The sequence below is a fragment of the Hordeum vulgare genome, chromosome 2H (genome assembly GCF_904849725.1).
Source record: "Hordeum vulgare subsp. vulgare chromosome 2H, MorexV3_pseudomolecules_assembly, whole genome shotgun sequence".
In the NCBI taxonomy this organism is placed as follows: Eukaryota; Viridiplantae; Streptophyta; class Magnoliopsida; order Poales; family Poaceae; genus Hordeum; species Hordeum vulgare.
Window position 1 is genome coordinate 368,754,167 of NC_058519.1, and position 23,318 is coordinate 368,777,484.

Sequence of the window (23,318 nt, forward strand, 5' to 3'; positions counted from 1 at the left end):
GTTGTTGGCCACGCAAGTACATCCATAACTGAATTGAGTATGCATTGCGATTCAACAACTTTTATCGATCTTCCTTGTTTACGAGTTTGTACTCGATCATGTCAGTCCAAGCTATTAAGCTTACAGCAATCTTTCAGCACCATGTTGGTTGTCTTAAAGGCGATCTCAATTCTAAGCTAGCAGTCTTATCTGTGATTCCGACAACCTCTTGCTTCATCATTCCATTGCTTGATGTCGTCGCCGATCGATTTCTTCTTCATGAAGCTTCTCGACAAAGGTGTCGTGATCATCATCAGCATCCCGAGCTCTTGCACGGTACCGACCGAATGCATGATGAGAAATACCATCCTTGCCCCGCGATAATATGTGTTATCGTCAACAACCTTCTTGCCTTCCCCCTACACGAACATGTTTGTGTTTTGTGTTGTCCTTTGTGTTCCTCACTATACAGCTTATGTTATCTTCTACCTTGGAGTATTACTATCGGGTATGTCAAGAATGTCATGAGGATTTCACACGTCTTAAGAATTCTTGATATAATAATACTTCTCACCATCATCATTCATCTATTGGTCCTCTGTTGTTTCAAACCTGAATACCAACAGGTGAACTCTGATGTATGATCCCAATACTTCTGGCAACCTTATTGCCTTGAGGTTAACGACTAATTATTTCATTCTTGGAGTATTGGTTGTTGACTCACCATTCCAGCATTGGTCGTGCTACTTATTCGGTATTTTCGAGTGCACCCTTCGGCCAATGTTTAATTGTTGATGTTCCCTCGAGCATACGACATTATACCATTTGATTTGAAAAATGCTATCTCCTTGATATTATAACTTTGGAAATTCATCCCTGTCAAAATCTTGAGGGATTGATGTTGAGCACATCGACCACACCCTCAACATATTAATGGTTCACGATGAAGCCCTTCAAAGCTTTATCCTTGTGCCTAGCTTGTGAAGAATATGTTTGATAGAAGAAGTGTATTCCCCCAAAGTTCACGTCCAATCTTTCCGCCGTGAATATGTGAAAGTTTTGTTTCGCTTCCTCTTGGGAAATACCAAATCATTCATGCATGTGCGAAGTGTTATATGTTTTCATGATTTGCTGTTCTCACTGCATATAACTTGCTCAGCACGCCAAACTACTGACTGATTTGATCAAGGAAAAGAAGTTCTTTCATAAGAGCAGATCCAGACTTACACATGGAACCTTGTCATCCTCGATGATGGTTCCCAAATGAGAACCCAGTTGCATTTTGAGATAAGAATTTCATGTGGGCACGAATGTCTTGACATGGTGTTCATGTGCCTTACCATCACACTCATATTTCAAGAATTGCTTGTGTAGTTCATATCATGAGAATCTTGCGTCTTCATTTTTCTTCTCAGGCATCTTGAGCCTGAGGTGTCCTGACCCCAATCAGATCTGAACCTCGGGCAGATATGATGTTTGGAACATTTTCCAATATTTATGACTTTGGTCTTATGTAACCCGGTACGATGATGTCTTGTTTGGCACACCGGGCCGCGGGACCTATTGTTATAAATCCTTCCATATGTAAGGTTCGCCATTTTACCATGAGGAAATTGTATGACTTAGCTTTGCAAGTTGTTCCTCCTGGTTCCTCTTTGTATACCCATAAGTCCAACCTCTATTTGATGACCATGTCGATGCTACCCCGAAGCACGAATGTGGTACTTTAGATTTCAAGAGGAACATTGGAAGCCCAATGCTAAATTGTTCCTAATCAATTATACAAAACCATATGGTATGGGTAAACATCATGATTCTTCTTGTCTCTTTGTCAAGATGGTTAGGTACTAGATGACCTATCATGCATACCGTACCCTATGTTTTCCTCGGGAATGGTATACTTTAGGTTCTTTGTGTGTCTGAACACATTTTCCTTCCTATTGGTCTATCTGACTTTTCCTGTGGCATAACTTATCTAAGTAGTGTTAATTCCCGGCTTAGGTAAAATTCTCGGTATACGACTCTGTCGGTAAGACCCTGTTACTATTATGGATAACATTCTGGTAGTCACCGGTGGACGAGAACCTTGCCTATTGGTCCGGCTCATTTCAACGAGCAGGAAAATGGTTCTATTCGTCCCCCGCCCTTGGTACCGATGTTGTTGCCGACATAACTAGCAGATTATCATCTGGCATGTCTTGCCACCGAGACCGTATAATATGTCACCCATCTGCCTACTCTCGGCCCACATGGTGGACCCATAACCCAAAGTTCCACAGGATTGAAACCTGACTCTCCTGTACATCTTTTGAGTCCAAAGTATCCTTTACACTTGGCTTCGTATGAAATTCCTGAGCCACTGTTCAAAGTACCGATCACTCTTTGGTCCGGATATTATTCAACATGCCGAAGATCAAGTCCGCATTATTCATGAGAATCTGAAGGCTGCTCAGTCTCGTCAGAAGAGTCAGTATGACCGTCATCATCAAGATATGGTCTATCAACCTGGCGAAAAAGCTTATCTTCGTGTCACACCAATGAGAGGTGCACACCATTTCGTAATCAAGGGCAAGTTAGCTCCTCGCTATATTAGTCCTTTCACTATTCTCGAAAGGCGTGGGAGAGTGGCTTATCAATTGGAACTGCCGGCGAACCTTTCTCAGGTTCACGATGTCTTCCATGTTTCTCAGCTCCATCGCTGCTTCAAGGATCCTATTGGAGCAGTGGATCATGGTATGCTTGAGCTGCAACAAGATCTCTCTTATAAAGAGCATCCGGTCCGCATTATCGACCAAGCCGAACGTAAGACTCATCGCAAAGTCACCAAGTTCCTCAAGGTGCAGTGGTCAAATCACTCTGAAGATGAGGCCACTTGGGAACGCGAGGATCATCTTCGTGAAGAATACCCCGAGCTTTTTCCCTCTACCTCTTAATTCTCGGGACGAGAATTCTTGTTAGTAGGGGAGAATTGTGACATCCTCGACTTTTTGCTATAGTAATGATTGTAATTAAGCGACAGTGATCCCGCGCTAATGATGCCACGTCATCGTTAATGATACCAACGATCTCGTGTTGGTTGAAACAGAATCAAAATTCGATGCCTTAAGATGAAGTCAAACGAGGAAAGAATTCGGTTGATGAAACGAAAATGTCAAGGGAGTTATAAAAATTCCCTAGCGAAGTATTAAAATGAATCGAGCACTTTTGGAATATTTGATAAGCCCAATATATTTAGAGGTGGAGCCTTAAACAAAATAAGTAAACAGAAAGATAGTAAATGAAAACAAATAAATAAAAGAAAGAATTAAAAGTATAAATATTAAATTATAAAATAAAGTAAATAAGATTTAATAATAAAAAGAATTAGAATTAATAAAAAAATAAAGTATTTTTTTAAAGGAAAAGGAACCCCCCACCCCCTGGCCCAACTAGGCCTAGTGGCCCAGCCGGCCAGGCCACAACCATCCGCGGGGGAAACCCTAGCGAGACCCCCGGTGCCCCCCCCCCCCCCCGCTTCCCTGCTCCCGCCGCCAGCCCCCACGACCGAGAGGATCCCATCCCCCTCGGTCCTCCTCCCGTCTCACCAACCCATCGTGCCCCCCCACCGACGAGCCCCCCACCTCTCGTTGCCCCCCATCGTCCCTCTCCCTCTCGTGCTAACTCCTAGACCAAGCCACCTCATCTGCTCGTTCCCTCTCCTCCCCACGAGGACCCCTCCTCCCCTCGGTTACTCTCCCTTCTCTCCCCCACGACCGAGACAGCCCCCAGATCCCTCCCCACCTCGCATCCTCTAAGGGACCGAGCCCCTTCCCTCGGTTCCTCTCCCCTGCACCTGTCGGTCTCCCTCCCAGATCCCCACCGAGCTCAGCCCCTCCCATGCGCCCCCCTCCGGCTCCCTCCCGAGCCCCAGTCCCTGGAGCCCCGTCGACCGGCCCTCCCGGTTCCCCCGTCTGCCGAGGCACCCCTTGGTCACCCCGTCGGTCGAGCTCCTCCTCGTCACGCCGGCCGGACCCCTCTAGGAGGCCTCTCCGGCAACGACCGTCCTCACCGACATCACCACCACCTTGCCACCACCGTTACCGCCTCGTCTTCCTCCTCGGTGTCACCTCCGCCTCACGAGAACTCCGGCTTCACCGGGCCCTCTCGTCCATGTCGGTGAGCCCCTCCTCGGGCTCCTCCCACCATCTTCTTCCTCGCGCCATCCCGGTTCCGTTCCGGCAGACGGCACTCCGATCCGGCGTCGTTAGGTTCGTGTAGGAGTTCGTGGAGATGTAGCTCTCTCTCTGTGTGAAGTTTTGTGTTAACACACACGTGGGAGATGTGAGATGTGAGATGTGAGAGAAATAAAAATAAACATTCTATTTGCGTATGTATTTTTGTACGTATGAGATGCACGTATGTATGTATGTATGTATATATGTATTTCGGTATATGGCGGTATACGTTAAATGTTTGGTTATGTATCTGTGAGTAAAAATGCGTATTTGGCCTAAAGCCACTTACTGGTGGGGCCAACGCACCCCGTTGTCTATGACACGGAGGCCCCACACCCCTTTTAAAGAAAAGTAAAAATTAAAATATGAAAATAAAAATAATGCTAATGTTTTTATTAAATATATATATATATATATATTTGTTAAATTAATTAATTGGATAATTAGAATAATTAGAGTATGACACGAGAGCCCCCCACTAAATTAATCTGATTAATTAATATTTAATCTTAATTAAAACTTGTGCCTATGACGTTCGGGACCCGCTGGTCAGTTGACCAGTCAACTGTTGATGTCAGCATGATGACATCATGCTGATGTCATATTAGCTTTTTATTAAATTATTTAAATCTGTTTTAAATTCCTAATTATTGAATAAAACTTTAAAAATTAATATTAAATAATCCGTAAGTCAGATCAAAATATTTTCAACATGAAAGTTGATCAGCAGAACGAGACGAACCCGGATACACGGTCCATTCGTCTATCACGCGTCCCTAGCATAGAAAACAGTGAACATTTCCATCGTTTCCAATCTGACCGGTAGTAGCCCGAGGCCCGGAAAATATTGTTAGATATTCTTCCGACCCGTCTATGATGGATGTTGCTGCGTTAGCTCATGTCTAGCCTGCATCTTGCCATGTCATGCTTTGTGTTGCACCGTTGCTATTATTTATTGTTTCTTCCCCCTCTTCTTACCGGTAGACCCCGAGACTGACGCTGCTGCCGGGTACATCTACGACCCTGCCGATCAATACTTTAACGCAGAGCAGCAAGGCAAGCAAACCCCCCTTGATCATTCCTATATCGCCTATGTCTTTCTTCCTACTGCTTGCATTAGTATTTTGCTACTGTTGTAGTTAGCTCCTATATCTGATGCATAGCCTGTTTTTGATGAACTTCTACTTTCAGTCATGTACCTTTAATATGCTTAGTATAGGTGGAGCAGTCATCCCCTCTGACCCCATAGTTCACTTGTCCCGCTTGTTTTCAAACCTCGATCCCTGATCGACGAGCCAGACCCGACACAGCACATACACCCCCTTTGTTGTACGAGCTACAGAAATACTATCGGGTACCCAGGGTGACACCTCGCTAAGTACTCCTGATGATATCTCTGTAGTATAGCTAGTCGGTCGTGGTTATCGAGGGTGAATCTTCTTTCACCATTCCCGATAACGCCTCTGTCGTGCAACCCCTCGAGTGTGGGACCCCTGAGGGTGATTCCTCTAAGCCCACCTTGACGGGTACATCGTTCGGAATCCAACGAGGGTGATACCTCGGATCCCCCCCCCCCCGATGGTACAACCACACAGTTACTTGACCATGTTACTGGAATCTTTGGTGATTAGTTGTAAGACGGGTGGATTCCCGTGAGACTGTGTTGATGGCCTAATTAAAATGTTAATGGATTTGGGTATTTGATCTGGGTTGGTCGGAGACCTTTTCGCACTAACCGGCTACGCGGGAAGAATTATGGGTACTCGGCGTCGCGGTATCAGTCGAAGCTTTTCAGATGTCAGCAAATGTAGCGGCGCGCGCCCGAGTGGTCCTGAGATGCATCGCTCTTGTGATTAAGGGATGCTAGGACTGACGTCGGCCGCCCACGCCACATGCAGGAGCGCGAAGGGGAACTGGGCCCACGAACCCTTTGTGCCTAGGAGTTAGACCGGTGGGCTGGCCTCTCTGATTAGTCTTAGGTTGGGCTGCGACGTGTCGATATTCTGAGGCCGGGCAGGACCTAGAAAAGTATGTCCGGCCAGAGTGTTATCGAGCATGACGGGACATGTGGTGCACCCCTGCAGGGATGAAAATTAACTATTCGGATAGCCGTGTCCACGGTTACAGGACGACTTGGAGTTGTGCCCCGATCTTATACAACTACAATTGTTACTTACCTGGTTTTAGTTTGCCTCGGGATTGCTTCCTCGCACGGAGTCGAGGGAGGATCTTTAGGCGTGACCTCACTTTAATATTGCTGCAACAATATGACTATTTATGTGTTACTCCTGTTCTACTCTCGTCTATTGCTGCAAGACCCTGAAGATGCTAGTCTTGGATAGGACTAGGCCTTCTCTCCCTATTCTTGCATTGCTGCAGTCAGTCCACATATAACAACACCCTTCTTTGATACAGATGCATATTTAGAATAGTTCCGATGTAAGATTTGCGAGTACTTTGGATGAGTACTCACCGCTACTTTGCTCCCCCCTTGTCCCCTTGATCCGTTTGCTGCGACCAGATGATGGAGCCCAGGAGATGGAGGTCCCCGCCGACGATGACTGCTACCCCGACGGTGCCTACTACTTCGTGGAGGCCGCTGATGATCAGGAGTAGTTAGGAGGTTCCCAGGCAGGAGGCCTCGCCTCGTTCGATCGTTGTATCTTTTGTGCTAGCCTTCTCTAAGGCACCCCATGTTTTACGTCTGTACTCAGATATTGTTGCTTCCGCTGACACGTGTGTTTATCGAGCTTTCGTATTCTAGCCCTCGAGGCCCCTGGCTTGTAATATGAAGCTGATGTTATTTTATTTGTGTCTAGAGTTGTGTTGTGATATCTTCCCGTGAGTCCTTGGGTTTGATCGTACGCATTTGCATGTATGATTCGCATACGATTAAACCGAGGGCGTCATAATGGGCCGGAGGGGTGTAGCCTGGGAGAGGGGGGCACCGAAACTTTAAAACTTGGAGCAATCTCCTTGAGTTTGATTTAGAGCAGCTATCAATATTCAAGAGTATATATATGTGTATTAGATTTCATTGAAGTCAAACTTAAAGCATCTCCAACGACCGCGCTATATAAGCGTCGCGCTGCAAAAATGAATTTATTGTGCGTGTGCAACCGCTTCAGGCGCTCAAACGGAGGCGCAAAAAATGCGCGCGCTATAAACGGTCCAGCAAACGGGGTAAAACGGCATCGCGCGCCCCAAATTTTGTGCGCCCGCTACCGCACGCTCGACAATTGAGCGCTCGCACTGCCACTCCGGTCCCACCCCACCCCACACCGCCGCACCTTCGCCCCGCCCGCGCCACCGTCGTCAAAATCGCCCGATGGATAGCCGCGCCGACATCCCCCTCACCCCTCCTATGCGCGTGATCCCTCCGCCACTACCGCCGATGCCGCCGCAAGCGCCAGCACAAATCCTAGCCTCGCGAGCTTAGGGCTCGTCTCCGCCGAAGCTCCTTCAAGCACCGGTCTCGCGCACAGCCATTTCATGGCGTCACGGGCGACGCCGGTGGGTGGCGGCGCCCCGACGCCCGCCGCGAACCCTGCCCCTTCTCAAAGCTTCCAAATGCGTCAGTGGTGAAGAACACCGGCAAGAAGGTGTCCAGAAAGAAGAACAAGGCGGCGGTTGGCTCCAGTAGGCCACGGATGAAGAAACTTGCACGTCGTGCGACGGCTAACGAAGCGCCAGCGATCTCATTTCTACCACCGACGGCCAATGCGCACAGCGTGTTCGATGGAATGCCCACAAGGTATTATTTCACCCACTTTCGTCGTTGTTGTTTGTTGTATATACTTTGTAGTTTAAATGATGATACATAGATGACTACTATGGGTATTGGCTACTACAATTGGTCTCAAACTAATGATGTGCATTTAGATGATCATGAGTTTGAGGTGGACGAGAATGGTGAGGGTATCGTCGATGCATCGAAAGGAAGAGCAGGAAACTACACCACAGAGAAGACATCTTGCTATGCAATACATGGTTACAAGTGTCTAGGTATGCCACGGTTGCAGGGGACCAAAGTAGAGATGCATATTGGATCCGGTTGAAGGAGCACTTTTATTTATACAACAAAAGTGGAATTGAGGGCACAGAAAGATCTCTTCACTCCCGGTGGTTGATACGTTGGAAATATGCCCTAGAGGCAATAATAAAATGGTTATTATCATATTTCCTTGTTCATGATAATCGTCTATTGTTCATGCTATAATTGTATTAACAGGAAACAGTAATACATGTGTGAATAAATAGATCACAATGTGTCCCTAGCAAGCCTCTAGTTGGCTAGCTCGTTAGTCAATAGATGATCATGGTTTCCTGATCATGGGCATTAGATGTCATTGATAACGGGATCACATCATTGGGAGAATTATGTGATGGACAAGACCCAATCCTAAGCATAGCACTAGATTGTATTGTTCGTATGCTAAAGCTTTTCTAATGTCAAGTATCTTTTCCTTCGACCGTGAGATTGTGCAACTCCCGGATACGGTAGGAGTGCTTTGGGTGTATCAAACGTCACAACGTAACTGGGTGACTATAAAGGTGCACTACGGGTACCTCCGAAAGTGTCTGTTGGGTTGGTACGAATCGAGATCGGGATTTGTCACTCCGTGTGACGGAGAGCTATCTCTGGGCCCACTCAGTAGAACATCATCATGAGCTCAATGTGACTAAGGAGTTAGTCACACGATGACGTGCTATGGAACGAGTAAAGAGACTTACCGGTAACGAGATTGAACAAGGTATAGGTATACCGACGATCGAATCTCGGGCAAGTTCTATACCGACAAACAAAGGGAATCGTATACGGGATTGATTGAATCCTTGACATCGTGGTTCATCCGATGAGATCATCGTGGAGCAAGTGGGAGCCACCATGGGTATCCGGACCCCGCTGATGGTTATTGGCCAGAGAGGTGTCTTGGTCATGTCTGCCTGTCTCCCAAACCCGTAGGGTCTACACACTTAAGGTTCGGTGACGCTAGGGTTATAGGGAATTGTTATACGAGGTTACCGAAAGTTGTTCGGGTCCCGGATGAGATCCCAGACGTCACGAGGAGCTCCGTAATGGTCCAGAGGTAAAGATTGATATATAGGACGGATGGTTTGGGATACCGGAAGTGTTTCGGGCATCACCGGTAACATACCGGGACCACCGGGACCATCGGAGGTCGCCCCGGGGCTCCACTGAAGGGGGGCAATGACCCCGGAAGGTAAGGTGGGCCAAGTGGATAAGGGAACCAGCCCCTAGGTGGGCTGGTGCGCCTCCCCACTCAGCCCAATGTGTGGGGGAGAGAAAAGGGGGGGCAAACCCTAAGCCAGGTGGGCCTAAGGCCCCCTCCCCACCCTAGCCGCCGCCCCCCTTTCCCATCTGGTGGCCACTGGCCTCTAGGGAGGGAACCCTAGGGGTGGCGCAGCCCCTCCCCCTCCTCCTATAAATAGAGAGGGGTTTTGGCCCTTGGGAGACAGACTTTTGCCTCTCCCTCGGCGCAGCCCTGCCCTACTTCCTCCTCCTCTCTGCCGGTGCTTGGCGAAGCCCTGCCGGGAGACCTCGTCTCTCCATCGACACCACGCCGTCGTGCTGCTGGAGTTCTTCCCCGACCTCTCCCTCCTCCTTGCTGGATCAAGGTGCGGGAGACGTCACCGGGCTGCACGTGTGTTGAACGCGGAGGTGTCGTAGTTCGGCACTAGATCGGAATCACACCGCGATCCGAATCGCTGCGAGTACGACTCCATCAACCGCGTTCTAGTAACGCTTCCGCTTAGCGATCTTCAAAGGTATGAAGATGCTCTTACCCCTCTCTCGTTGCTGGTCTCTCCATAGGAAGATCTGAATATGCGTAGGAAAATTTTGAATTTATGCTACGTTACCCCAACAGTGGCATCCGGGCCAGGTTTTCTATGCGTAGATTCTATGCACGAGTAGAACACAAAAGTTGTGGGCGATGATGTGTCAATTTGCTTTCCGCTACTAGTCTTATTCTTTTCCGGCGGTATTGTGGGATGAAGCGGCCCGGACCGACTTTACATGTACACTTACGTGAGACTGGTTCCACCGACAGACATGCACACCGTGCATAAAGGTGGCTAGCGGGTGTCTGTCTCTCCTACTCTAGTCGGATTGGATTTGATGAAAAGGGTCCTTATGAAGGGTAAATAGCTTTGGCATATCATCGTTGTGGCTGTCACGTAGGTAAGAAGGCGTTCTTGCTAGAAACCCAAATCAGCCACGTAAAACTTGCAACAACAATTAGAGGACGTCTAACTTGTTTTTGCAGGGTTTGACATGTGATGTGATATGGCCAAAGTTGTGATGTTGCATGTATGATGTATGAGATGATCATGTTATTGTAATAGGTTTCACGACTTGCATGTCGATGAGTATGACAACCGGCAGGAGCCATAGGAGTTGTCTTAATTTATTGTATGAGATGCAACGCCATGTGCTTACTACTTTTACTTCATTGCTAACGGTTAGCTATAGTAGTAGTGACAGTAGTAGTTGGCGTGGCAACTTCACGGAGACACGGTGATGGAGATCATGGTGTCACGCCGGTGACGATGATGATCATGCGATGCCCGAAGATGGAGAACGAAAGGGCGAAGATGATAATGGCCATATCATGTCACTATATGATTGCATTGTGATGTTTATCATGTTTTACATCTTATTGCTTAGAACGACGGTAGCATAATAAGATGATCCCTCTTAAAATTTCGAGAACGTATTCCCCTAAGTGTGCACCGTTGCGAAGGTTCGTTGTCTTGAAGCACCACGTGATGATCGGGTGTGATAGATTCTAACGTTCGCATACAACGGGTGTAAGCCAGATTTACACACGCGAAACACCTAGGTTGACTCGACGAGCTTAGCATGTACATACATGACCTCGAATACAAGAGACCGAAAGGTCGAACATGAGTCGTATTGTTGAATACGATCAGCATGAAGTTGCTCACCATGGTGACTAGTCCATCTCATGTGATGATCGGACACGGGTTAGTCAACATGGATCATGTATCACTTAGATGACTAGAGGAATGTCGATTTAAGTGGGAGTTCATACTTAATTTGATTAAATGAACTTAATTGTCATGAACTTAGTTTAAAAAGTTGTCTTTATAAATATTGTACATGGCCAACGTCAACCTCAATTTCAACGCATTCCTAGAGAAAAACAAGCTGAAAGATGATGGTAGCAACTATGCGGACTGGGTTCGCAACTTGAAGCTCATCCTTGAAGCAGGTAAAAAGGCTTATGTCCTTGATGTGCTGCTAGGTGACCCTCCCGCTCCCGCAGCAGCCCAGGACATTCTGAACGTCTGGCAAACGCGGAGTGATGACTACTCTCTGGTTAGGTGTGGAATGTTATACAGTTTAGAAACGGGACTCCAAAGAAGTTCTGAGCAACACGGAGCATATGAGATGTTCCAGGAGCTGAAGCTAGTTTTTAGAGCTCATTCCCGTGTCGAGAGATATGAAGTCTCCGACAAGTTCTTTAGCTGTAAGATGGAGGAGAACAGTTCTGTCAGTGAGCACATACTCAAAATGTCTGGGTTACACGGTCGTCTGACTTCACTTGGAGTCGAACTTCCGGATGATGCTATAAACAACAGAATCCTCCAGTCTCTCCCACCAAGCTACAAAGGCTTTGTCCTTAACTACAACATGCAAGGGATGGAAAAGACCATTCCCGAGTTGTACTTGATGCTCAAGTCTGCTGAAGTAGAAATCAAGAAAGAGCATCAAGTGTTGATGGTCAACAAGACCACTAGTTTCAAGAAAGGCAAGGGTAAGAAGAACTTCAAGAAAGACGGCAAAACTGTTGCCGCGCCCGGTAAGCCAGATGCCGGGAAGAAGAAAAAGAATGGACCCAAGCCTGAGACTGTGTGCTTCTATTGCAAGGGAAAAGGTCACTGGAAGCGGAACTGCCCCAAATACTTAGCGGACAAGAAGGCCCTCAACGTTAAAGGTATATGTGATATACATGTTATTGATGTGTACCTTACCAGCGCTCGTAGTAGCTCCTGGGTATTTGATACCGGTGCTGTTGCTCACATTTGCAAATCAAAACAGGAACTGCGAAATAAGCAGAGACTGGCCAAGGACGAGGTGACGATGCGCGTGGGGAATGGTTCCAAAGTCGATGTGATCGCCGTCGGCACGCTACCTCTACATCTACCGTCGGGATTAGTTTTAAACCTTAATAATTGTTATTTAGTACCAGTTTTGAGCATGAATATTGTATCAGGGTCTTGCTTAATGCGAGACGGCTACTCATTTAAGTCAGAGAATCATGGTTGTTCTATTTATATGAGTGATATGTTTTATGGTCATGCTCCGCTGGTGAATGGTTTATTCTTGATGAATCTCGATCGTGATGTTACGCATATTCATACTGTGAGTACCAAAAGATGTAAAGTTGATAATGATAGTCCCACATACTTGTGGCACTGCCGCCTTCGTCATATCGGCGTTAAGCGCATGAAGAAGCTCCATAGTGATGGACTATTAGAGTCTCTTGACTTTGAATCAGTTGACACATGCGAACCGTGCCTCATGGGCAAGATGACTAAGACTCCATTCTCAGGAATAATGGAGAGAGCAACCGACTTATTAGAAATAATACATACTGATGTGTGTGGTCCAATGAACGTTGAAGCTCGCGGTGGCTATCGTTATGTTCTCACTCTCACCAATGATTTGAGTAGGTATGGGTATATCTACTCAATGAAGCACAAATCTGAGACGTTTGAAAAGTTCAAGGAATTTCAAAGTGAGGTTGAGAATCAACGTGACAGAAAAATTAAATGTCTGCGATCTGATCGTGGAGGAGAATATTTGAGTCACGAATTTGGCACACACCTAAGGAAGTGTGGAATCGTTTCACAACTGACGCCGCTTGGCACACCGCAACGCAATGGAGTGTCTGAACGTCGTAATCGCACTTTATTAGATATGGTACGATCTATGATGTCTCTTACCGACCTACCGCTATCATTTTGGGGATACGCATTAGAAACTGCAGCATTCACTTTAAATAGGGAACCGTCTAAATCCGTTGAGACGACACCGTATGAACTATGGTTTGGCAAGAAACCTAAGTTGTCGTTTCTTAAAGTTTGGGGCTGCGATGCTTATGTGAAGAAACTTCAACTAGAAAAGCTCGAACCCAAAGCGGAGAAATGCGTATTCATAGGATACCCTAAGGAAACTATTGGGTATACCTTCTATCTTAGATCTGAAGGTAAGACCTTTGTTGCCAAGAACGGATCCTTTCTAGAGAAAGTGTTTCTCTCGAAAGAAGTAAGTGGGAGGAAGGTAGAACTTGATGAGGTAATTACACCCCCTCTCGAACAGGATAGTAGCGCAGCGCGGGAAGTTGTTCCTGTGGCGCCTACACCAACTGAAGAGGAAGTTAATGATGATGATCATGAAGCTTCGGATCAAGTTACTACTGAACCGCGAAGGTCCACAAGGGCACGCTCCGCACCAGAGTGGTACGGCAACCCTGTGATGGAAATCATGTTGTTAGACAACGGTGAACCTTCGAACTATGAAGAAGCAATGGCGGGCCCGGATTCCAACAATTGGCTTGAGGCTATGAAATCTGAGATAGGATCCATGTATGAGAACAAAGTATGGACTTTGGTGGACTTGCCCGATGACCGGCGAGCCATAGAAAATAAATGGATCTTCAAGAAGAAGACTGATGCAAACGGTAATGTAACCGTTTACAAAGCTCGACTTATCGCAAAGGGTTTTCGACAAATTCAAGGAGTTGACTACGAAGAGACTTTCTCTCCCGTAGCGAAGCTGAAATCAGTCTGAATCATGTTAGCAATTGCCGCCTTTTATGATTATGAAATTTGGCAAATGGACGTCAAAACAGCGTTCCTTAACGGGAACCTTAAGGAAGAGTTGTATATGATGCAACCAGAAGGTTTTGTCGACCCTAAGGGCGCTAACAAAGTGTGCAAGCTCCAGCGCTCCATCTATGGGCTGGTGCAAGCATCTCGGAGTTGGAACATTCGCTTTAATGAGGTGATTAAAGCGTTTGGGTTCATACAGGTTTACGGAGAAGCCTGTCTGTACAAGAAAGTGAGTGGGAGCTCTGTAGCTTTCCTCATACTGTATGTGGATGACATATTATTGATGGGGAATAATATAGAGATGTTGGAGAGCATAAAGGCCTATTTGAACAAAAGTTTTTCAATGAAGGACCTTGGAGAAGCTGCATACATATTAGGCATCAAGATCTATAGAGATAGATCAAGACGCCTCATAGGTCTTTCGCAAAGTACATACCTTGACAAGATATTGAAGAAGTTCAATATGGAAAACTCAAAGAAAGGGTTCTTGCCAGTTTTGCAAGGTGTGAGATTGAGTAAGACTCAGTCGCCGGACACGGCAGCAGATAGAGAGAAGATGAGTTATCTCCCCTACGCATCAGCCGTGGGCTCTCTAATGTATGCCATGCTGTGTACCAGACCTGATATAAACCTTGCCATAAGCTTGGTAGGGAGGTACCAAAGTGATCGCGGTATGGAACACTGGACAGCGGTCAAGAATATCCTTAAGTACCTGAAAAGGACTAAGGAAATGTTTCTCGTTTATGGAGGTGACAAAGAGCTCGTCATAAAGGGTTACGTCGACGCTAGCTTCGACACAGATCCGGATGACTCTAAGTCAGAGACCGGATACGTATATGTGTTGAATGGTGGGGCAGTGAGCTGGTGCAGCAGCAAGCAAGAAGTCGTGGCAGCATCTACATGTGAAGCGGAGTACATAGCTGCTTCAGAAGCAGCTCATGAAGGAATTTGGATGAAGGAGCTCATCACCGACCTTGGAGTGGTTCCAATCGCGTCGGGTCCATTGACACACTTCTGTGATAACACTGGGCCATTGCCATAGCCAAGGAGCCCAGGTTTCACCGGAAGACGAAGCACATCAAATGCCGCTACAACTTCATCCAGGACCATGTCCAGAGTGGACTGATAGATATTTGTAAAGTACACACGGATCTGAATATTGCAGACCCGTTGACTAAACCTCTTCCACGAGCAAAACATGATCAAAACCATAATGCTATGGGTGTTCGATACATCACAATGTAACTAGATTATTGACTCTAGTGCAAGTGGGAGACTGTTGGAAATATGCCCTAGAGGCAATAATAAAATGGTTAAAATCATATTTCCTTGTTCATGATAATCGTCTATTGTTCATGCTATAATTGTATTAACAGGAAACAGTAATACATGTGTGAATAAATAGATCACAATGTGTCCCTAGCAAGCCTCTAGTTGGCTGGCTCGTTAGTCAATAGATGATCATGGTTTCCTGATCATGGGCACTAGATGTCATTGATAACGGGATCACATCATTGGGAGAATGATGTGATGGACAAGACCCAATCCTGAGCATAGCACTATATCGTATTGTTCGTATGCTAAAGCTTTTCTAATATCAAGTATCTTTTCCTTCGACCATGAGATTGTGCAACTCCCGGACACCGTAGGAGTGCTTTGGGTGTATCAAACGTCACAACATAACTGGGTGACTATAAAGGTGCACTACGGGTACCTCCGAAAGTGTGTGTTAGGTTGGTACGAATCGAGATCGGGATTTCTCACTCCGTGTGACGGAGAGGTATCTCTGGGCCCACTCGGTAGAACATCATCATGAGCTCAATGTGACTAAGGAGTTAGGCACACGATTACGTGCTACGGAACGAGTAAAGAGACTTACCGGTAACGAGATTGAACAAGGTATAGGTATACCGACGATCGAATCTCGGGCAAGTTCTATACCGACAGACAAAGGGAATCGTATACGGGATTGATTGAATCCTTGACATCGTGGTTCATCCAATGAGATCATCGTGGAGAAAGTGGGAGCCACCATGGGTATCCAGACCCCGCTGATGGTTATTGGCCAGAGAGGTGTCTCGGTCATGTCTGCCTGTCTCCCGAACCCGTAGGGTATACACACTTAAGGTTCGGTGACGCTAGGGTTATAGGGAATTGTTATACGAGGTTACCGAAAGTTGTTCGGAGTCCCGGATGAGATCCCGGACGTCACGAGGAGCTCCGGAATGGTCCGGAGGTAAAGATTGATATATAGGACGGATGGTTTCGGATACCGGAAGTGTTTCAGGCATCACCGGTAACGTACCGGGACCACCGGGACCACCGGAGGTGGCCCCGGGGGTCCACCGAAGGGGGCAACGACCCCGGGAGGTAAGGTGGGCGAAGTGGGGAAGGGAACCAGCCCCTAGGTGGGCTGGTGCGCCTCCCCACTCAGCCCAATGCGTGGGGGAGAGAAAAGGTGGGCAAACCCTAAGCCAGGTGGGCCTAAGGCCCACCAGGTGGTGCGCCACCCCCTCGCCACCCTAGCCGCCTCCCCCCTTTCCCATCTGGTGGCCACCGTCCCCTAGGGAGGGAACCCTAGGGGTGGCGCAGCCCCTCCCCCTCCTCCTATAAATAGAGAGGGGTTTTGGCCCCTGGGAGACAGACTTTTGCCTCTCCCTCGGCGCAGCCCTGCCCTACTTCCTCCTCCTCTCTGTCGGTGCTTGGCGAAGCCCTGCCGTGAGACCTCGTCTCTCCATCGACACCACGCCATCGTGCTGCTGGAGTTCTTCCCCAACCTCTCCCTCCTACTTGCTGGATCAAGGTGCGGGAGACGTCACCGGGCTGCACGTGTGTTGAACGCGGAGGTGTCGTAGTTCGGCACTAGATCGGAATCACACCGCGATCCGAATCGCTGCGAGTACGACTCCATCAACCGTGTTCTAGTAACGCTTCCGCTTAGCGATCTTCAAAGGTATGAAGATGCTCTTACCCCTCTCTCGTTGCTGGTCTCTCCATAGGAAGATCTGAATATGCGTACGAAAATTTTGAATTTATGCTACGTTACCCCAACATGATAATCAACACATATTGCCAAAAGTGGGCGGCCGCAGTTAAGGTGGTTGACACGCTTAACCCAAATGGCACTAATGACCAAGATAGGTTAAGTACCATTTATTTCATATTTCTTCCATGTTCATGCTTCTTCTTTGGTGCTTAAAGTGAATAACTTGTTCTTTTGTTTGTAGCTCAATATTGCACAAAAATTATTTAAAGTAAAGGACAAGAAGACCAAGAAAGGAAAGATCAGGAAAGGGAGACCATTTACCTTGCCCCATTGCTATTATGAGTTGAAGGGTGATGAGAAATGGAAGCCCCGTGAAGGTGTCGATGAGGAGAGCAACAAACGCAAGCGAACTATTCATTTGGATGATGATGAGGAAGAGTCATCAAGTGATGGCGGCAAGAGAAGCCCTACACCAGACTCGGTTGCCTACTCCAAGACAAATAGACCAAGTGGAGGCAAGAAAGAAGGAAAATAAAAGAAGAATAGGAAAGGAGATGATGAGCTAAAAAATGCTATTGAACGCGAGAAAGGAAGCGAATGAGGTGAGGACGATGGCAAGGAAGCAAGATGCGACGGCCGAGGAGAGGAGATTGGCGACCGAGGAGAGAAAGGTGGCGGCCGAGGAGAGAAAGGTGGCATTGGAGGAGAAGAAATTGGTCATGGAGGAGCGCACTAGATTGTTGGAATGGGAAAATCACTTATTCTTCATCATGGACACATCTACCCTCGACGAGCAACAAAAGGAGTACGTCAAGCGTGCCCGAGAAGAACTCTTGATCCAAAAACGAGGCATGGCTATTGGAGGCATGGGACCTACTATGAGAGGCATGGGTGGCATGAGAGGCATGTGTGGCATGGAAGGCATGGGTGGCTTCGGAGCTACCATGGGCGGCATAGGAGGCATGGGTGACTTCGAAGCTACCATGGGGGGCATGGGAGGCATGAGTTTTGCGTCTTTCATGGAAGGCATGGGAGCACCTCTGGGTGGACACATGTCTTCCGGTGTGCCTCCTCACATACCTTCGTATGAAGCCGTTGAAGATATTGCCAACACCTACCGAAATTCACATGATGATGCGACGCGCGTCAATTAAGACGAGGAGGAGGAAGAATCTTCTTCGAATGAGGATGAAGAAATGGAGGAAGAGGAGGACGAAGATGAGGCATGAGGCATGATTGTTGTGTGCCATTTCTTTGTGTGAACTTTTTTTATGTTATGATGAACTTGGTTGGATGATTTTGCACTTGGTTGGATGATGTGCCATAATTGTTGATGTGCCATGGAACTAAACTATTATATGTCTTTTGATTTATGTTTGAAATATCCATATTTATCTTCATGAAATGGATAAAGTACTAGCGTCGTCTGCTCGCGCGCGCTGAGTTTTACCGTGTCCGTTGAAGCGGCGCACGCGCGCCATACATTGGCACGGTCGTTAGAGCCGGCGCACTCCGACGCGCTAATTTTTTTTATTTCGATGCTGCACAATATTTTTAATGCACGCGGCGGTTGGGCGATTGTTGGTGATGCTCTTAGTAAAGTTTGTAGAAAATAATATGAACAATTACAATAATGTATTTACATGATATGAAAATATATGCAGTGATGGATCCAACCGTTAATTTCGTGGTACATATTTTTATACAAGCTTATTAAAAATATATAAAGTTTAATTTTAGACAAACCTATGTAGTGTAAATAAAAACGAAGGGAGTAACTCTGCGATGGTATTTCACTTTTTCACACACGCAAGTGCTTAGCCGAAATAGCCGTAAAGTTCCTCTGTGCTAGGACGCTGATGTCAATTTTATAAGGGTTTGTTCAGTACTAGTGTTAGCCACTGTGGCTACCTCGTGAGAGCAAGTAAAATAATGAATTTATAATCCTCTTAAAGTATCTTCAACAACTTATGTATATTAAATTATTAAAAAATTATTATAGCAAGAGAAGAGAGAAGATTTACAAAGTCAACATATTTTTTGTTTTAGTAGCCTTTGTATATTGGATTGTTGTATTTGCACAAAACACACAATAACGTGTGAGGACAGTTCGTCATAGACGTATTATACACTAGCATACGTACATGTATATATATACTAGCACAACTCGCGTCCACGTACACATGCACAAACACATATACGTACACACATGCAACACACACATATACACATGCAACACACACGTACACGTGCAGCACACACGCGTATAAGTACACACAAAACACGTACACGTACACACACGCACACACACGCACTCACACAGCGCATGCGCAACACACACTAGTACACAGACCCACCTGTCATTGAGACAAAGTGAGGCTTGCTAAAAATTTATAAAGTGACATTTGGCTTGGCAAATATGCAAAGTGAGGATGTAAATATAACAAGCTTTGTAAAAATATTTGGTGAAGGACAACTTATACAAAGGTTGTTGGAGAAGGTTTTTTGACCAAATTTCGTAAAATAGCAAGTGAGTGTAAATATGCAAAGGCTGTTGGAGATGCTCTACATGTCATTTTTGTCCATACGAAAAAGAGATATATAAAAAAGTAAAGAGAGTGGATTTTTATGAAAGAACCTAGCTATATACTCGTCCTAGGTAAATACAATTAATATGAAGAAAGAGATAGAAAGAAGATGAAAAAAAAAAACTAATGTCATAACCAATCTTATTGTCCACACCGTTGTATAAGTACATACGGATGATTGGTATAGATGACATGAGAGTTTGTCAGTTGATTATATTATTAACCATGCTCTGATGGGAGCATTATGCTTGCTTCCTCCTTCGTTCTTGCCTTTTCTTTGTTTATTATGTGGTGTTGTTTGCTCGCCGGTGCCGGTCGATTGGATGCAAGGATTATAGGGTATGGACTGCACTGGTGGACGCTTCATGTGTATCTTCATGTATTGCTTTTGGCGCGGTTCCATGAGATTTGGTTTGGATAATGCGCTTTCTGACTGATTGGATATGGTGCAGTGGATAGGTTTATGTGGTGTGGATCAGTGGAGTGTTCGTCATTTTCATGGGTCCTTTTTACAGGTTTTACTGTTGTTTTATCCATGTTGTAGGTTTGGTTGATGCGTTTACAAATTTTTGTTGTCCGCTGGCCGTGCTTTTATGCAATTTTTTATTAGTAATGTGTGGACAGATCATCCCGTGCCTTTATGTATATATATATTTTAGTAATGTGTAGATAGACCATCGGCAGCTGACCGTGCTTTTATATATTTTATTAGTAATAATGTGTCCCGTCGAAAAATAATCTTCCCTAATAATAATAATAAAGCAACTAACGCTTCTGTCGTACGTCATAAAAACTATCCTCAAAATTGACCTAAATTACCCACTATGCCACCCACAAGTGTTAAAAACGATTCGGTTTTTTCTGTCAAATCCGCTGTCTCACACGCTTATTAAAGCCCGAGATCCTCATCTATCATAACCATGTCTCTGGCGTAGTGACTCGAGAGCTTCGCTTCCATCAAGGAGAACTGGGTTCGAACCTCCATTCCAACATTTTTTTTCTCCCTTTTTTTTAGGATGCACCTCTTTTTTTCATGTTACGTAATCCCATCTCGCTCTTTTATACAGATTTCGACCAGTATATATGGGATCACATGTTTCCTGAAATATCAACAAGAAGCCTAGATAACTACAGCGGGAAGGTGCATTTAAAGGATAAACGGAAAATTATCCCCTGTCTCGTGGGGCTGAATTTCAGATGCGTACATCGGGATGTTCCAACGGACGCGGAGGAGCTCACTGTTTCCTAGGACTAGGGTCTAACGTTTTATTTGTATATGCTCCCGGTGCAACGCACGGGCTCTTTTTGCTAGTAATAATAATGTGTTGAAAAATCGTCGTCAGCTGGGTCGTAGGAGTCGACGCGACAAGTGTGCTGCTATGCGTTGTTCCTCTTGGGTTAGGAGAGTGCCTATGATTTCCCCTTTGTCGTAGGTTGTTTTCGTTCCTCTTGGGGTTACCTGCATTAAGCTCTGGCTTGCATACGTGTGAAACTTAAAGCATCCCAAAGTCTGGTTCGTTGGAATGCTTGAATCGACCATTTTCAACGAGTCATGCTGAGTCAGACGTAAAACGAAAATGCGACGTAGGGCACAGTGCAGGGCTGTTTGGTTGGACATGGCGGGAGGGGAAATCTACAGAGATGGGATGGCGCGAAATATACCTTCACCATTCCATTTACTCGCTCGCCCTAGCTCTAGGATAATTCATTCTTCGTTATTGGTACCCACGGCGACGACGACTTAGATGGCGTTGATGGCAACAACAGCACTCCCCAACACCGGCAGCTGCTTCTCCTGTTCTTCTTTTGACTCTGTCCGACCATCCTCGTCTCCGCCATGTCTCCCCGACCTAGAATCGGGTAAGCTATCGCGCCCCTCCTCTAGGACCGTTTAGGGTTGGTAGCGTCTAGGCTGACTGCATAATGGATGTCGTTTAGGTTTTTGATGAATGAATGAAGCTTTTAGTTCAGGCAGCATCGCTGATAGCTGTGGTTCATGCGTGGAGTTTGTTGGTCCATAAGAGAGATGTTCGTCAGAATGAGCGACCTCTCATCCAGTATGGTCCTATGTTAATCCGGGACAGGGAGAGGATAGCGAATTTGAACTACATCTACAACTGCAATGCCACAGAGTCTCCGTGGATGCATAGAATGAAAAGAGCACCATTTGCCAGACTTGTCCAGACCTTCAGGAGCACGGGGTTGCTAGAAGATAGCATCCACACTAGTGCTGAAGAGCAACTGGCCATGTCCCTTCATGTTGTTGGCCATAATCGGAGGTTCAGGGTTATCCATAACACATTCAGGAGATCAATGGAAACCATCTCCACGTACTTCAAGCAAGTGTTGTATGCTATTGGGGAACTTAGAGAAGAGATGGTCGTGTCACCATGCGACCGGACTCCTACCAAGATTCACACTAGCTCAAGATGGTATCCATATTTCAAGGTGAGCACTCACAATATGTTTGTTAATGCCTTCATATGTTGTTCTTGTTCTGTTGTAGCAATAACATCATCTTGTACTGCCATTTCAGGATTGCATTGGCGCAATAGATGGTACTCATGTCATAGCCAGAGTGCCGAGGTCACAAGATGCATCATATAGAGGAAGAAAGCACTACACAAGCCAGAATGTGCTTGCTGCTGGTGACTTTGATCTGAAGTTTACATATGTCTTGGCTGGCTAGGAAGGATCATCACGTGATGCTAACATTCTCAATGACATCATGTGTAGACCTGATGACATCAACATTTCAGATGACAAGTTCTACCTAGGAGATGCTGGCTATGCTTGTCGGCCAGGTGTTCTTTCACCCTTCAAGAAAACCAGGTACCACCTGAACGAATTTTCTGGTAGGAACTATCCTAGGACTCCACAGGAGATGTTCAATCCCAAACACTCCAGCCTTAGAATAACTATTGAAAGGGCATTTAGAGCTCCGAAGAACAGGTTTAAGATCCTGGATCAGAAGGCATTCCACCCCTACCCTACCCAGGTCAAGCTTGTTCTTGCATGTTGCATCATTCACAATTGGATCCTCCAATGGAAAACTGATGAACTTGTGTCGAAGGAGGAGGATGTGACTCCTGATGAGGTGTTCAGCTCCGGCCATGGTGTGGAGACGTTTGACAACGAAGCGTGGAAGGACAAAAGGTTAGAGTGGGCTCACGTAATGTGGGATAATAGAGGCCAGACTAGGATCTGAAGAAGAAGATAAAGAATATGCAAAAACATCAACAAAAGAAGAGGAAGAGAAGAAGGAAAGGAAGAGGAAGAGGAAGAGGATGAACTTCCACCTAGTTAGCATCATTAAACTTTTGACTATTAAGTCACATTGGCACTCAATAATTTGTATTGTCATTTGCTAGTAGTTAGGATAAACTGTCATTTGTTTCCTAGCTAGGAGAAGACAATGTTATGTGTGTGGTAAAGTCACCACTAGTGATAAGTGGTGATCACATCTTTAGCCTGGTGCAACCAAATAACGTGTTGTTTGTATAACAACATCGACGCACGCAACCAAATAGCATGCTAACATATTGCTCTCCTCATGCAAAGAGACCAATGCAGGCAAGCAAACTACATGCAAATATTGGCTTTTATCCTGCATTATCTTAGTGAGGCTCAACGAGGATAAATATGCAAAGTGCGCTCAAATACAGA

General features: G+C 46.0%; 1 pseudogene; it reads left to right on the forward strand.

Annotated features, from left to right (window-relative positions):
* The first annotated feature begins 21,605 nt into the window (after positions 1 to 21,605).
* LOC123427340 lies at positions 21,606 to 22,860 on the forward strand (annotated as a pseudogene).
* The last annotated feature ends 458 nt before the right edge of the window (positions 22,861 to 23,318 follow it).